The 16077-nt window shown below is 42.9% G+C and overlaps 1 protein-coding gene across 2 annotated transcripts in view; it reads right to left on the bottom strand.

Annotated features, from left to right (window-relative positions):
* The window catches only part of LACC1 (laccase domain containing 1), a 264433-nt gene that overhangs the window by 217308 nt on the left and 31048 nt on the right, over nucleotides 1–16077 (bottom strand). The gene's annotated exons all lie outside the window — the stretch shown is intronic.

Below are 16077 nucleotides of genomic sequence, written 5' to 3'. Positions count from 1 at the left end.
GGAAAATAAGCATAGAAATGTCCACAGGGAGAGTAAGAGCAATTATATATGCAATTATGTATTTGGATTTCATATACACACACAGATTTATTTTACTTGCCTTAGATATATAAACATACATGTCAGGAAATACCAACTACATTTATAAACTCATGCATGCGCACAAATCCATTTTCACTCATACGCATACATACATGCAGGTATGTATGTGCTTATATACATACACAACCTCCCAATGAATATCATGGTTCTGTCTTGATCTGTTTCAAGGCAGAGGCGAAGTTTCTAACCTTAAACAGTTGCAGATAGATGGTATCCCCTATTGTGGAACTAATTATTTCTAATGGTTTTGGTTTAGCTGTAGGATGGCTCCATTCTAAGATATATAGCTCTAAAAGAAACTAAAAATGCATACTTTTTCTTTCTTTGTTTTAAGCCTGTTTTCTTTCTTTGCCCTTCTGTCAATTTCAGGGCTTCAGAATATGTTCACTATCTCCTGGGCTCCTTTTGTGGGATGCTAGTTCTGCAATTTGTCTAGGTAACAAATTGGTTTGCTTTGCAGGTTTGTAGCTTGAATCAGAACTGCTAGTGGGAAACTCAGCTGAATAAAATGAAGGAGACCCTCCAGGCCCCACATGAATTTATAGCACAGATTGCCAGTGCCACTTAGGAAACGGAATGACATCAAACACTAATCCATCTATGTCTGCAGGATGCTATGGAATCCAACATGGCCAAAAATGGACATATCAGTCTTTCTTAAATGTGACTTACATTTCTCATACATCAACAGAAGGATACAGACTGGTTCTTTCAAGGCATTATGAGACATATGTATGTGCTTGCATATGTTTACTGCATATATGCATTTCTGTAGTCAAGTTACTGTAGGCATGCTTTTTTCTTAATGCAGATTGCTTTGAAATGTTCTCCGAATACATTTAGTAATGCATATTCTTATACAATGAAATTCTGTGTGAAAGAGCCATTGGTGACTGTCCCTTGCAAACCAAAAGGCAGTGAATGTGGTGAAAGCTGTACATGTTTCTATGATCCCAGTCAGTAGATTTATGATTTAATAAACAGCACAGGAAAAAAAATCTTCTAAGAAAACCCCTCCAGGCCCGCCTATCTGCTGAGAGCACCTAATTGCTCCAGAGCTCAATGAGAAGTCACAGTTTAATAAACTCCACCTGGTGTTGTCTCACCAGGGCTGTTTTGTACATCTCTATTGCCCAGGGTGTCTGAGGTTGATTTTATTGTTCTGAGTCTTTTTATTATGCTCAAGATAAATGAGAGATGGAAAATTCTAATTTGCTGTGACCCTGTTTTGTGAAAGGGCCTTGGGACAAGCGAAAACACAAATGAGGCTCATAGTCCTGTGTTTTAAACTGTTTATTGTCACTGCAGGGTCTAGTCTCAGCTCTGCAAAGCTTCTTTACCTGTATATTTAAACATATGTTTAGGACCATTTGTTTTATCCGAATGTAACCAGGTATTTAAATCTATATCTACATGTAAGAGTTCATCTCAATGAAGTCGCAAAGCAAGATATTGTAACTTGAGTTTTCATAGCAAGTCAGAATGAAGCTGTAGCACAGTTCTAAACAATACGCAAATTGTGACGTACATTACAGCTAATGTCATAGGAGGAAGGGAACATTTCTGGCACAGGGAAAAGATTGACACTGACAGCTAATAGGTGAAAAAACTCCTAAATCACATAAAAAACTCCTAAATCACACAAAAATTGAAGCTGTCACCATGCTAAGAACTCTAGGAAAAAAAAACCTCAAAACCCCAAACTCTCCATCTGTCTAGCCATCGTCAGAAAATGAGGTAAATGTGTGAAACCAAAGAGGAGTATAAATTCAACCCAATTGCTCCCAGATGCTTCAAGCAGGGAAGAGGAGGAGATTAAATCAGCTGCATTGAGAGAGAGAGAATCCAATGCATCCAGAGCAGAACAAAAGTAAATTGAAGCCCACATTAGTGGTACTGAAAATGGACAGTCTTTTCTCAAGGAGAACTTGATCTGAGTATAAGTAAAATGAGTTCTCTGTTAGATTTGATTTAAGAGGAGAAGGAAAAACCTCATGGATAGACCACAGGAACAAAACCCCTGATTTAATTTTAACAAACTACAGTGAATGCTGCAGATGGATGAATGACAGGGAGGTCTAAGTGGGTAAGAGGTTAGTGTAGATTCCAGAAAAAACCTGCCTTTTCAGCCATTTCACTATACCTAACACAGTGCCTGCTGCTTGTTGAGCCATTTGTTTTTCTCTTCTTTGTAAGCTTTGTATTTATGCTGATTCAAAATCAAGTTTTGCTTATACAGATGCTACACGATCTGAAAAGGTAGAACTATGAGAAATGTGACTGAGGTAATCATTTGCTTCTTCAGCCAAAAGTCTCCCAAAGATGTGTTGGATATCCGATTGCTTCAGATGTTTACTACACCGGACACAGAACAGACAGCTGTGTATGAGCTTGCCCTGGCAAAAGAGTGGAGTGGGTAACCTCATCTACCCTTTCAGTCCCTGAGCTTTGATGATTCATATTTTGCAAGGGCAACTTTGCTTATAAATAAGAGCAGGTTTAGCAAGTGAAACCAGCTAGTCTTTAAACACAAAATAAAAGCACACCTCCTTACAAAAGGAAGAGCTTGAATCCAAACAGCAAACCCCTCTTGCTGTGAAATGTTTTCCAGAGTTTAATTTCACATGTAGGACCAGTAGCACTCTCAGCAGGAAGGCAGAATGAGTCATGGGGGGATGTCGGGAATGGGATGAGAAAGCATTGCAAAAGTACTCATAACACAAATCGCTTATCATTCTGTTCTTTGTTCTTCTAAAAGAGATGACTTTGGCACTGTAACCTGTTCCAAGGAAACAGAAAAACCAGGAGGGTGCTAGACTGAAGGCTAATCGCACCAGCACCATCCTGAAAGGCAGCAAAATTGCTTCTTATTCAATGCAAGATAAAGGAGAAAAAATAATATATTTAGAAAGTGGGACTGCTTCTTTGTTGCCCTGCTTCTGTGTGGGCTGATTTACTGATGAGAGAAAAAAACATCACTCTGGTTTGACAGAGTTCCTACCTGTTTTCAGAGTCCTTTGCACTATTCTACATGACAAAGTGTAGAGCAAAGGCGTTCACGTATCTTGGCAACAACAGAAACTAAATAAACACCCTCCGTCCAGTTTATCTCCAGTTTGGTGCTGACTTGTCATTCATAACACTGCCAGTTCAGCCTAGAGAAAAGCAGCCACTGAGGAAGATGGGGTTTTGCTTGACTCCGTCTCAGGGCAAAAGCACACAATCCTCAAAACAGCTTACACTGGCTGCCATTTCACATGGGCTTTTATTCCTGAAACCTACTTGCTCAAGTGAGTTCACCTACCCTTGTGGAGCAAAAAAGCCTGAAACTCTTCCCACCACATTTCTCTGGATTGGATGGTTGAAATGGTGTCTTTGAGCATTGGCAGAATAGTTGGAGAGGGAGTAGCTACAAGGATCAGTTCCAGCTGCTTACATTTAGATTTTTGGTGTTCCTAAGGATTGATGTCTTTTTTCTCCCCCACTTTTTCTTTTCTTTTTTTTTTTTCTTTTTGTGGGTAAAAAGAAATATAGACACATATGTTTGGTAAAAAGTGCCTGTTTTAAACAAGACGCCATGTACCAAATGCAGATTCACAAATCACAAAGTCCAACAATCCTCCCTAGTGTTACCTCAGTGCAGATCCTGGTAAACACATAGCATAGTATCTGATTAACTTCTTCAGGGAAAGGGAGAGTGATTTTCTTGCTGATGTGGTAGGCAATTCAGCCTGTTGTGAATCAATGAAATCAGGGCAAAGACAATCTATACTAACATAGTTTATCCTCCTCCTTTGGTAATGTGTATTCCTCACCTGATTTTGCTGCTCCCCATGAAGCAATTACTTCAGACCAGAATCTTCTCTGATTCAGAGTAAACAGTACCCTGCCAAGCTGTGGGAAACACGGAGCTGTCTCATCATGGTGGACGTCAGTCAGTTCACTTCATCTATACCACCACAGCCCAGTGTTCTGTTCCTCAGGCAGAGAGCAGTCAACCACAGGAGCAGTGCAAAAGCCCAAGGGGCCCTTTCTTCCCCTCCTCACCCCTATGGCAGTCATCCACCCCAGGGCAAAGTGGGGGAGAGATGCTTCCCCCATGATCCAGTGACATTTAAAGCCAGCCCATGCTGGGAAAAGTGGCTGCACTCCCTGGGGACCTGAGAACAGAGGCCAACAGTAAACGCACATGTTCGAACAAATGTGTTCAAATAGACATTGTCTTGGCCCTAAAATGTGCAAACTCACAACACTCTCATAACATTTGGGTTTTTTCATTTAATTTGGGTATCTATCTCCAAAACAGGTGCCATGAACTTTTGTTGCTCAATGCTTTCCCCACTGTGCATGGGGGGAGTTGCCCAAAGGCATTTCCCTTTGCTTTTGCCTGTCCACAGCAAGTTCCTGAGGAATTGAGAGAAACAAAAGCCCTTCGGCTGGTGGGCTTGGCGCTGAGCGTATCACCTGCTTGGGAAATGTCTGTCACAGGTGGGGACCTTCTGCTTTCCCAGGAGGTCAGAGAAAAGGAAGAGCAGGTCCCTGGTATTGTGCTCCATAACAACTCAGGGCATCTGGAGATGGAGGAATAAAGGGATATGGGTATGGATATGCATATGGGATATGGAGAGCAGAACAGGAAGACAGTACTGGAAAATGGGTCCATATTTATAGACATACCCCACAACACTAGGATCTCACCACTTCATGTAGCACTGGGAGACACAGGAACATCCATATCCTAGATTTAGGTCTGCTTATTGCACTTCTAGTGTTGGATTTGGTTTATTTAAATTATAGCATACATATGTAAGCCAATCACACTAAGCTCCCTTTATAGTTAATGGACAGGAAGGGGAACTTCTAAGCCATTGTTCACCTGATCTGTTGTAAATGATTTCTGCAGGCTGAGACAAATTGACCTTTCAGTGTCTTTCAGCTATGGTGATTACTTTCTAATCCTCACAAGGTAAAATGTTTCATAGACCTGCAGTGAATGCCCAATAAATTCAATCTCCTAGAATGTATCCCAGTAAAGAGAAGATAATTTTTACTTTATTAGACAGCTTCTTTCACAAAGCAACATTTTTTAGACAATCCATTGAACATAGTATCTTACATCATAAATTAGCATTGAAGGAGCCTGCTGGCAGTGTCATGTGTCTACAAATGAGATCCATACTTCAATATCCTGCCCAAATGCCTGTCCACATTGCTGTCCCTGCCCAAAAGCACCAGGGGCGGTGAACTCTGCTTACCAAAGTGGCTGAATGTGCTTATCCATTAACCTGCCACCCCTTCCACCTCAAAATCTGACTTGCTACATATCTGAACTTCAGGAAGCTGAGGTGGCATTGCAGCCCATCTCATCTGGCTGGCACACAGTGTCACAGGATGGTGAGGAGCTCCTGATGTTCCTTACGGATCATGTGCACCCTAGGAGGGCTCCTTTGAAGAGAGTGCTGTCAGGACAACAGTGCAGTGCCTGGACAACCTGCCTTACCTACCCCAGGTGTCAGAACATCAGAGGATCCCCTGACCTGCACGGTACATCATGGAATGGGAGAGACACCACTGCTCTGCATTGTAAATCCATTAAGCTAAGGTGGATAGGGAGGGTGCCAGGTGGGACCTTCATGCTAAAAACACACATGACCTGGCAGGTCTGAGGGCTGCAGCTGATGGTTTCAGGGAGGAGTCATGTTTAATGCATCTAAGCTGGAAAGACAGGTTAGTCATGCATATGGCCTAAAGCAAGGAAGAGGCAAAGATGAAAGCTGGGGAATCCCAAAGAAAGGAGAGGTGCAAGTACACACACCCCAATAAAGAAAAGCCTGAACTTCACTTTGGGAAGGGCAGCTTTTGCTGGTGTAAGAAGTACACAAAGAACTGAACATCCATGGGTGCTGCATTTACCTTTTCCCCTCATTTTAACAGTGCACATGTTTTTAGTTGCTTAACTGGGGGAGCGGCTGCTCACATCTAATATAGCATAACACAGGGGTGAGCATGGCTGTGGCAAACAGCCTTCCCTCTCTTATCCTCAGTGCTTTTGTCCTTGTGCATATGTGTCCAAGGCACATCCCACATATTTTTGTCCTGGGAGGTTAGAAGTGCTGGTTCACAAACTGAGCGGATGGCACACGGGCCCATAAGGCATGCAACTGATCTGCTGAATGATGTTTAATAATCAAGTAAATATTATTAACTTTTCTACTGGGTGGGCCACAGATCCATGGAAAGCTTGGTGGCTATTGGTGATATGCTGGTTCAAACATTTGGAAACCACTCCTCTAGGAGTCCTTTCCAGGCAGTTGTGGGAGAAGTTGTCTGTCCTCTGTGAGAGAGAACAAGCAGGAATGTCCTCACCCAAGTGATCAGAAAGGGAAATGAGTTCAACTAAGCAGAGCTCTGGCTCTAACTTAACACCTAGTCATGTAAATTAATCTTAACTTCCATTACAGACATACAAGTAAGAGGGTGAGTATACTGTCACCTGTGGTACTTATCTGGATCCTTTCTTTTACACAGCACTGCATACAAGACTGTCTGAGATCATGAAACTGCTGACTTTGCCTTAGTGTAACTGCCTGACAGAAGGTAGTAAGTACTAAGGAGCTCATACACAGCAATGTGTCATTTAGGAAAAACTTATTATTTTATGTTGCTCTATCATAGCACAGTTTTGTTTTCTACACTAGTGTGTAGAAAAGACAAACACTATCTACACTAGTGTGTAGAAAAGACAAACACTATCTACACTAGTGTGTAGATAGACAAACAAACCAAGAAGACATTGAGGGTTTGGGCCTGTCTCTGTAGTGAAGACCTGTCCTACTCAAGCAGAAACACTGTCCCAGTCACAGAGGATCAGGAAAGCCAGCTACAGGCTCCCTGAATTTCTGTATGAAGCAATCACAGTTACACGACTCATAATTGAGTTTACTGCTCTTAACTCTTTGTTCTTTATTACAATCTTGGCTAATGCAGTCTTACCTTAGAATAAAACCCTGCTTCTGGTAACACTGGGGTGTTAACATAATTATTCATTGTCTGTGTGTTGCGTTTTGCCAGTGCTAAAGAACAGATGTTGATAGTGAAATCCAAAGAGTTTATTATGAACAAAAATAATTAGCTTCCTGTTCTGTAGGAACAAGTCTGTTGTCCACCAGTCTAATTAGAACATCAGTCAGCCTTGTGTCATGCTGTAACCAGATCTCTGAAATGTTATTTTTTAAGGTTTGAAGGCCTGACAATAAGGCAACTCATCTGGATATCACATGAAAAGCCTGACTGCTTTCATTTATGCCTGTACCACCTTATACACTGAAGGGTCATTATACAGCTAAGATGCTGCTGTAATTATTTTTGTCCTCGTTACTATTCTATGCTATAATTATAGCAACTTTTTATTTCTGTAAGGTCTACAAGCTCCTCTGTGCGTAGACAGGAAAAAGAATAAATCTAAAATCCAAGGAAACCTGAAGCTGAAGTCAAAAGCAACAAAAGCAGATAGAGTCCAGTTTAGAAAAGATATGAATCGACTGTAGAGACATCAAGTAGACCAAAGAGAATGACCAAACATCTGAGAAGAGACATGGTAACTATTTTCCAGCACATGAAAGACTGCTGCAAATAATGAAGGAATTAATCTTTTCTCCAGTATTCATGTTAGATAGGGCAAGATTTAACATGCAGCAGCAAAGATTTTGTTGAAACATGAAGAAAAAATTTTCTAATTGCAAGGACAGTGAAGCAGGGGTATAGACTTTCTAGGAAGGCTGCAGATAAAGTTTTCTCTGAGCAAGTTACACATCTGCCATCATTGTGGATCCTGCTGTGTGATTAGATGACCCTAGAAGGTTCCTTCTGCTTCATGACTGTATGGGATAGCTGGGCAGGCTGTTAAGGCAGTGAAATAGATATATTCCAAGATGGTGGGTGAGTGTCAGAAGAACAGTAGAATTGTCTAGGGTCACTGGGGCAGGAGCTGGCAGGAGGTTGTAGTCATGATATGTCAGGAGAGATTAAGTGACAGCAAAGGCCCACAGGACCTTCTGTAGGACCCAATTTGGGGCTTGAGGGAGTGTTTCTAAAATGCAGTTTTAAAGAATCTGTGCTGTAAAAGAATTTGAGTCCACAGGCTATGTTTGAAGAGCAGGCCTTTATCTGACCATGGTGCAAATACACATAAGGTGTTGGTTGATGAGAAAATGAACATGAGCTGACTTCAGTGTGCACCTGCAGCCCAGAAAGTCAACCGTATCCTGGGCTGCATCAAAAGGAGCGTGACCAGCAGGGTTGAAGGAGGTGATCCTGCCCCTCTACTCTGCTCTTGTGAGACCTCACCTGGAGTATTGTGTGCAGTTCTGGTGTCCTCAAGATAAAAAGGACATGGAACTGTTGGAACAAGTCCCGAGGAGGGCCACGAGGATGATCAGGGGACTGGAGCACCTCCTGTATGAAGACAGGCTGAGAAAGTTGGGGCTGTTCAACCTGGAGAAGAGAAGGCTGCGTGGAGACCTCATAGCAGCCTTCCAGTATCTGAAGGGGGCCTATAGGGATGCTGGGGAGGGACTCTTCATTAGGGACTATAGTGATAGGACAAGGGGTAATGAGTTAAAACTTAAACAGGGGAAGTTTAGATTGGATATAAGGAGGAAATTCTTTCCTGTTAGGGTGGTGAGGCACTGGAATGGGTTGCCCAGGGTGGTTGCGAATACTCCATCCCTGGCAGTGTTCAAGACCAGGTTGGACAAGGCCTTGGCTGATATGGTTTAGTGTGAGCTGTCCCTGCCAATGGCAGGGGGGTTGGAACTGGATGATCTTAAGGTCCTTTCCAGTCCTAACTATTCTATGAAGCTAGGCACTGCCAGAGATGGTCGACATCCAATTTCTTCACTACAAGGCTGCTGAAAACCAGTCACCCTCATGAAAAACTTTATCTGGAAAGCAGAATGGGTAATGGATAATGGTGACTTATTTTTCTAAACAGCTCCCTGCTCACACAGGAATTTTTATAGCTGGCAAATAAAAAGCCTAAAATACCCAAGACAGGCTCTGCCGCTGCAAAACATGCCATGCAAAGTATGGAGGAGGGGAGGGGGTCAGGCACTCGAATATTTTGACGTGTAGCTCTCTCTCCAGAGAGCTGCCAGCTCCTGATCTGAAACATCACCAAATCTTTTACTACATCTGCTCAGAAAGGCAGGGCAAAAGGGCGGGGATAAGTTCATACAAATCTCTCCCCTGGTCTGTGTTGTGCAATGCTAGTTTCTGTTCCTCTTCTGCAATAATAAGCTGCAACTGCTGCTTCAGGGATTCTACAAAGGGTGCAGTTTATGTAATATCCATTTAGAAATGACAAAGCTTTCCTTTCTTGGCCTTTCATGTAGTAGTCCACCCACATGCAGGCGGTGCACACAAGTGACGTGTCACCCAGGGGCTGAGACTTGCTGCAGAAATTGATAGTAAGCTGTTGTTATTCTAATTATGTGGCTGTCTTCCTTAATTAAAGCTATGCCACAGGTCATTTACCCCGGTGAAGAGTCCATGAACATTAATCCTGGCAGTGTTTTGGAATCAGAGAGTTCCCATTAGCATAGGATTGGCTGTGAGGGAAGTATAATCATCTGAAACCCTTTACAAAGGAATGTAAATCAGCATCCATGCCTCCCATGTACTATTGACATAGTGAATTATTTTACTGGCTAGAAATGAAAATGAGTGCAGAGCAATGACATTCATATTTGCAGCTCAGGCTGTACTCTGTTTGCATTGGGGATTTGAGTGTGTGTGTCTGTCCAAAGCCAGAAACTCCAATTATCATCTCTGATGGCTCACCAGCTCTTAAAGCTTGTGCTCCTCCCCATGCAAAGTACTGCAATCTGTTTACTCTGAAGTTATGACTGAGAATAAAAAATAGACTTTATAATGCCTTATTAATCTTGGTGTGCTTCACTCAGAAGCATGGAGTCCCATATTAGGAGTGGATTTAGGCTGGGGAATGGCTTCTGAAAACCCCTTATAATAATAGGAATATCTCTCCAACTTCTCTAATCAAGCCGTGTTCGACCTTTGGTCCCAAACCATGGTTCCAGATACATCTTTGGTTTTGTAAACATTGAAACAGGCCTCAAGAAGAGAAAAAAATGCCTGTTTTTTATCAAGTACCTCAGCGCTGATTCCACACATCATCCAGAACATCGCCTGCAGGTAATCAAAAAACATCTCTCCAAGGAGACAAGCTGACAGTGACCACCCATGCTAGAGCTGAAGAAAGGGACACCACACCCAGGAATAGAAACCAGATGTTCTGACCAGTGGTCCCCTGTTCCATCTATCCCACGCCAATGCTTTTGCATTACGCGATTATAGAAGCATAGACATATTAGATGCAGTTTTACAATAGGAATTGTTCTTCTAAATAGTCAAGTTCTTCTTCACTTGCAATAAGTACTTCCCTGGCATAGTTCCCATCCTGTTCAAAAGCCAGGCAATGGTCATGGCTAACAGACCAACAGTACCATGGCTATAATTTTGGAAATTGCTCTGGATGGTAAAATACAGTCAGGACATTGAGCTGTGATATAAATTAATGTAATATTTCACTGGCATGTATTAAGAGGCTGTATTACTTTACGTGGATTTAGTCAGAATAGTTCTTGAAGTGGAAAAGTCAGGGAGTGGAAGGATAAGTCTTGTTTCCCTCAGAATTAAAGAAACTGGTTCTTTAAGGTGACCCTTCTGGCAGTACTTACTGGAAGAAGGAAAAAAACCCAAACAAGCTCAGAGTAGGAAACTCTGCATTAAAAGAGAGCAAGGATAGATATTGATTGTAAGAGTTACATTTAGATAAGGATAAAATGGTTTGAAGTAAGGCAATTTCATTTCTATTTAATTTCTATTATGATATTGACAGGTTTCCCAGTAGCACAGTATCCAAGTAGTTCACAGCATAGAGGTGTTATTACCAACATCATGATTTTGCAGATGAGCAAGTGAAAGCCCAAATTCTCAAAGCTATTAAGGTACACAGATAAGGTATCTTGACAAAGTGACTCGCATTATGGTGGGTCAGGAAATCAAATTCAGGTTTCTCACTCCCTCAGCAGCACTCAGATGACTGGTCCAAGGGCTGCTTTCAGTGGGATGGTTTTGCTTTTGTTACAATATAAACTAATTTTAACCAAAACCATATGGTGTTACTGGGTCCCATCCTGTATGGATTTAAGAACTGTTCAATCTGAGGAAGGTAACATGTATTCTTCTGAACATTCCAAGATCTCATGTGTGTGTATTTGTTAACAACTCACAACTAATTTCTTTTCTTGAGTATAACTCTGCTTTTAGCAGCCATTTGCTCCTGTTCTGCAGTCATCAACACACAGTCATTCAAGACCAGCACACTGGCATCAGAATTATTCAATTTTCAGGGTGAGAGGACAATGAAGGTTGTGGACACTTGCAGAGAGCATCTGAATGACATGATAGAACCATGGGATGCAAAATACATCCAACTCTTGGCTGAGTAAGGAGACCCTTTGTCAGCTCCAGGCCTTCTAAGATATTTAATCAGTTTTCTGGTTTTTGCTGGGGGAAAAAAAAAGTTGGGACACCAGTTAACAAACAATGAAGACCAGGTCACAGAGTAGTTTTGGGAAGCAAACATTCAAACACTCCCCACTGCTGTCTATAATTGAACTTCTGCTCCTGGTTGGACATCAAAAAACTTGTAAGACAAAAAGTTTTGTCTGAATGATGAGAAATCACACTGACTTTAGTAGCATGCTAATGTGACTGTGGTGTTGGTAGGCAGCAGTTGATGGTTTCAGTCTATGGAGTTAACAAATGTGGCCAAGTTGTGGCAGCAGGACCTTCAGCAAAAAGGGAGCACCTAAGTCAAACAGACATGTACAAGTCCATAGGATAATATGCAATTCATCAAATGGGGCTGAGAGGTGGCCAATGTCACTGCAAGTTCTTTTCTTTTTATCTTTCAGAGGTCATGGTAATCAGGGGACTCTCCTGGTGATTGTAAAAAGACAAGTGATACAAATATGTTCTTGAAGGAAGTCAAGAAGGAACATCCCGGGAGTTACAAGTCAGTTGGTCTCACCTGTCAGTCCCTGAAAAGGTTATGGAGAACATTTCTAGGCACACAAAAGGACAAGGTGATTTGGAACAGCCAGCATGGACTTAACCAAAGGCAGATCATGCTTCGCTCATCCAGTTTTCTTCTATGATGAGACGATTGGCTCAGGGGACAATGGCAGAACAATGGATGTTGGCTTTAGAAAGACTTTTGACACAGTATCCTATAGCATCCTTACAATAAGGACAATAAGGTGGGCTAAAATTTGGCTGGATGTTTGGGTTCAAAGGCTTGTGAAGAGTCATCCAAACTCCAGCTGGCAGAGAAGTCATGGAACAGCAGTGCCCCTCTGGGCTAGACAGGAGTGTTTAATGTCTTTATCAATGACCTGAATGATAGGATGGAGTGCACTCTCAGCAGATTCATCAGAGAAGGATGGAGGTGATTGTTGGACAGCAGGGTGAATATGAGCCAACAGTGTGCCCTTTTTGCAAAGACAGCCAGCTACATACTGGGACTGTCAACAGAAGTGTAGTTACCAGGTTAGCGGCAGTGGTCACTGCCCTCTGTTCAGAGCCTGTTGAGACCACATCTAGAGTATTGTCTCCAGTTTTGAGACTGAGACCAGAAGAGGGCAAACAAGATGGTCAGGGAGCTGGAGCACATGGCATATGGCAGAAGGCTGAGATTTGTTGTGGGGAAGTGACTGTTATGGTTGGCTACAGCTGCCTAAGAGGAAGGTATAGAGAAGACTTAGAGCTGCACATAACCAGGAAAAGGACACGCTGAGACATGTTATGTTCTGATTATATGTCAGGGAAAAGAAAGTAATTCTGAGGGTGGTAAAATATTGTCATAGGTGTCCCATGTGGTATCTCCTGCTTGGAAACACTCAAAACTGGACTGGACACAGCTCTGAGCAAGCTGATGTAGCCAATGCTGCTTTGAGCAGTGGGTTGGACTAGATGACCTGCTGAGGTCCCTTTCAACCTAAATTATCCCATGATTGTACAATCACACAGGTGAGCCTTGAAATGACTTGCATTGGGCTTTTGAGAAGATAGCAAGTCATAACCTGAAAATTTAAGACAGAAAATCCTTTTCTACTATTACTGCTATGTTTCAGCCACAGTATTAGGAGTGTGCTCTTCCTCCCCTCTCAAATTGCCTTCTCAGCTCTAATATGTGAAAGAAACAATGACTGTGCAGAAATCAGAGGTAACTGAGTTTTACTTTATTTACATTAAAGCTCCTGCTGAAAAGCAGATGTTCATTTTAGTGTGCTTTATTAGACATGCTGCCTATGCTCTTGTCAATTAGCACCACTTGTCATTACCTCCAGGGAGGGTCCTCAGGACACATCCAGCTTTTTATGAAGTGCTGGCACAGTCCCTAATATATCCTCAAATGGGCCCTCCAGTCATGATAGAAACTCGCATGCAAAGGAAATCCTAAACCCCACAGTGCACATAAAGGACTTTTCCTCTCCCAAGTAATTTTGGACAGACAGCTATGTCATTCCCTTGCCCTCTATTTGCATCTGAGAGGAAGCCCTTGAGATGTGGGATACAAGGGCAGAAGGGACAAATATATCTTTACCAGCAAGCTGCTAGGATGTGGGAGGTGATTCCACACCTTCCCCATGGACAGCTGGAGCATGATGGGGCCAGGAAGCTCTTGCAGTGACTCCCCAGCTCTTGCACCAGGATCCCTGTGCAAGTAAAGCATTTGCAGACAGTTGCTGTTTTCATACCAGCCTCATGGTCCTTGCTTTCATAGTGCTCAGACCACAGAGGAAAAAAGGCAGCTGTTTTCCTAAGCCAGGGGTGTTCATATGCACAGGGCTGTTTCAGAGACAGTGTGGTGTGTCACAGGGAGGGATGTCCCCTCTGAGACATCAGGCTCAAGGCTGGTCAGAAGTTAGATGAGGCTTCTTTTGGCTTTTCTGACAGTAACAAGGAGCACAGCTGCGGGGGGGGTGGGTTCCTGGAAGCTCTGTGGGGCACTAGAGGCCATGTGGGAAGGGGCTGTGTCTCCTTCCATGTGCAAACACAGCCCTCATCACCGCAGCCTTGTCTGCAATGGGCCACCTGGTTCTGCAGCCTTGGCAAAGCCACCGGTGATGGGCCATTCTGCAGGTCTGGACATCAGCTCCCCTCAGCAGCTGCCTGGTTTGCCTGTGCCCTACAATGATTGCAGAAGAAAATGCCCGGGACCAAGAGGGAAAGCATCCAAACCCAAGATGACACAGCTCATTTAGGCTTGGCAGGACAACTGTTAGGGATCAGCCCTTCTGGATTCAAAGCCAGTGAAAGGGTGCAACTGGCTAAAGGACTCTCTGCTGCCTGGTTTTCTTTAGAAAAGCCTTGTTTGTTGTGCCACCAGTCCTGGCTCAAGGGCCTTTGAGGGAAGAAAAGCAGAGCTACAGGAATTTGACTGGTCTGGAGAAGAAAGGGAAAGCAGGACACAGTCCATTTTGGTTTGTTTTGTTTTTGCTTAAAACACGTAAGACAGAGAAAACAATGTACATTATTATACAGCAGGGATGTGCAGCCATCGTCTCCTATACGTGCCCATGGGGTATCCATCCAGCTCGTGACTGCTAGGGTCAGCCTGGCCCTGTCCACCTTCAACTTGCTGAAACACGGAGCAAAAACTATTAAAACATTGCAGTTGATCTTCGTGCAAGGTCTCCACAGAGTATGTTATGCTAGTGAATTCAATGGGTACCCTGTATAACATTGGGAAGCTGGGCCCGGGAGTCCCCAGGATGATGTAGCTCTTGAGTCCTTCCTCCAAGCTCTGTCTGACTTACAGGTATTGATTACTGGTGTGTGTGTGTCATATATCAAGTCATCCAGCAACAAAACCTACTCATTCCTCAGGCTTATTCTAGCTCTGGCTGTCAACAACAGAACTATCTTCTTCAAATGTATGTAAAATAAACCCATTTTTTTTTACAAAGGAACTGTCAAATCCTCTTCCCTCTTGCTCGAAGGACTAACAGTCCTTTGTTTAAAAAGGCACCAGTGATGAGCTGGACTGCAGGAGCAATCCTGCTCTCTGAAATGGCAAAGCTCTGTACCCAACCGACTGCTCCAAAACGTACACACAGGGAAACGAATACAGAAATTGCACTTCTGGGCTGGGAAAGGTGGAGGAGGGAAGTGGCTAAGCCAGGCAGAGCAGACAGAGTGGCCACATGCAAACTGGTAAATCTGGAAGACTCCCAGTTCTTGAAGCCAGACTCACAGATGGTGACCAGGGTGAGATGGAGGGGCACCCCTGCAGTCATTTCTGTCACCAGACTCCTCTGGAAAGGAGAGGTGGTGTCCTGCAGGTGGGTCCCTTGGCTGCACGATGTGGGGTCAGGACACTGGCACGTCTACCTACACAGCCTCAAGTACACCCACCAGCCTCTGCAGTGCTTAGATCAGGACTTGGAGGGCTCTTGGGATGATTTGCGGTCATAAAATGAAGGAGCTGAACTAATGGAAACTACAGATCCCGTTTCTGTTTGACAGGATTTGAAATGTTTCTTTTTTACCAGTTTATTTTTATATCCTTCCTAAGACTTATTAAATTAACTTAAAAACATAACTGCTGCTCATCAAATACCCACATTTCCATGTTAGAAAACCAGTCATAATTTTCAGAAAGTTAAAATAGACATGATGTAGAGATCTACCTGTATAAAGCCATTTGCTAGAAATATTGCTCATAGAATGGCAAACGGCAAACACTGAATTATTTTAGAGTTGAAAATTTTGTCTGGCAAGTTTCATCTCAAAAAAAGAAAATAAAAGAAAAAAACCCAAGGAACTAAAGACAGTGCTGTTGAGAACATTTTAATACTGAATCCTTTGAACATCTGGAGGCACAAA

Source organism: Pezoporus flaviventris, unplaced genomic scaffold (assembly GCF_033815535.1).
Source record: "Pezoporus flaviventris isolate CSIRO_AGI_PZ_B2104156 unplaced genomic scaffold, CSIRO_AGI_Pfla_v1 ptg000025l, whole genome shotgun sequence".
Lineage (NCBI taxonomy): Eukaryota > Metazoa > Chordata > Aves > Psittaciformes > Psittacidae > Pezoporus > Pezoporus flaviventris.
Note: the sequence above shows the minus strand (reverse complement) of the source record. Positions and strands in the feature narration are given on the sequence as shown.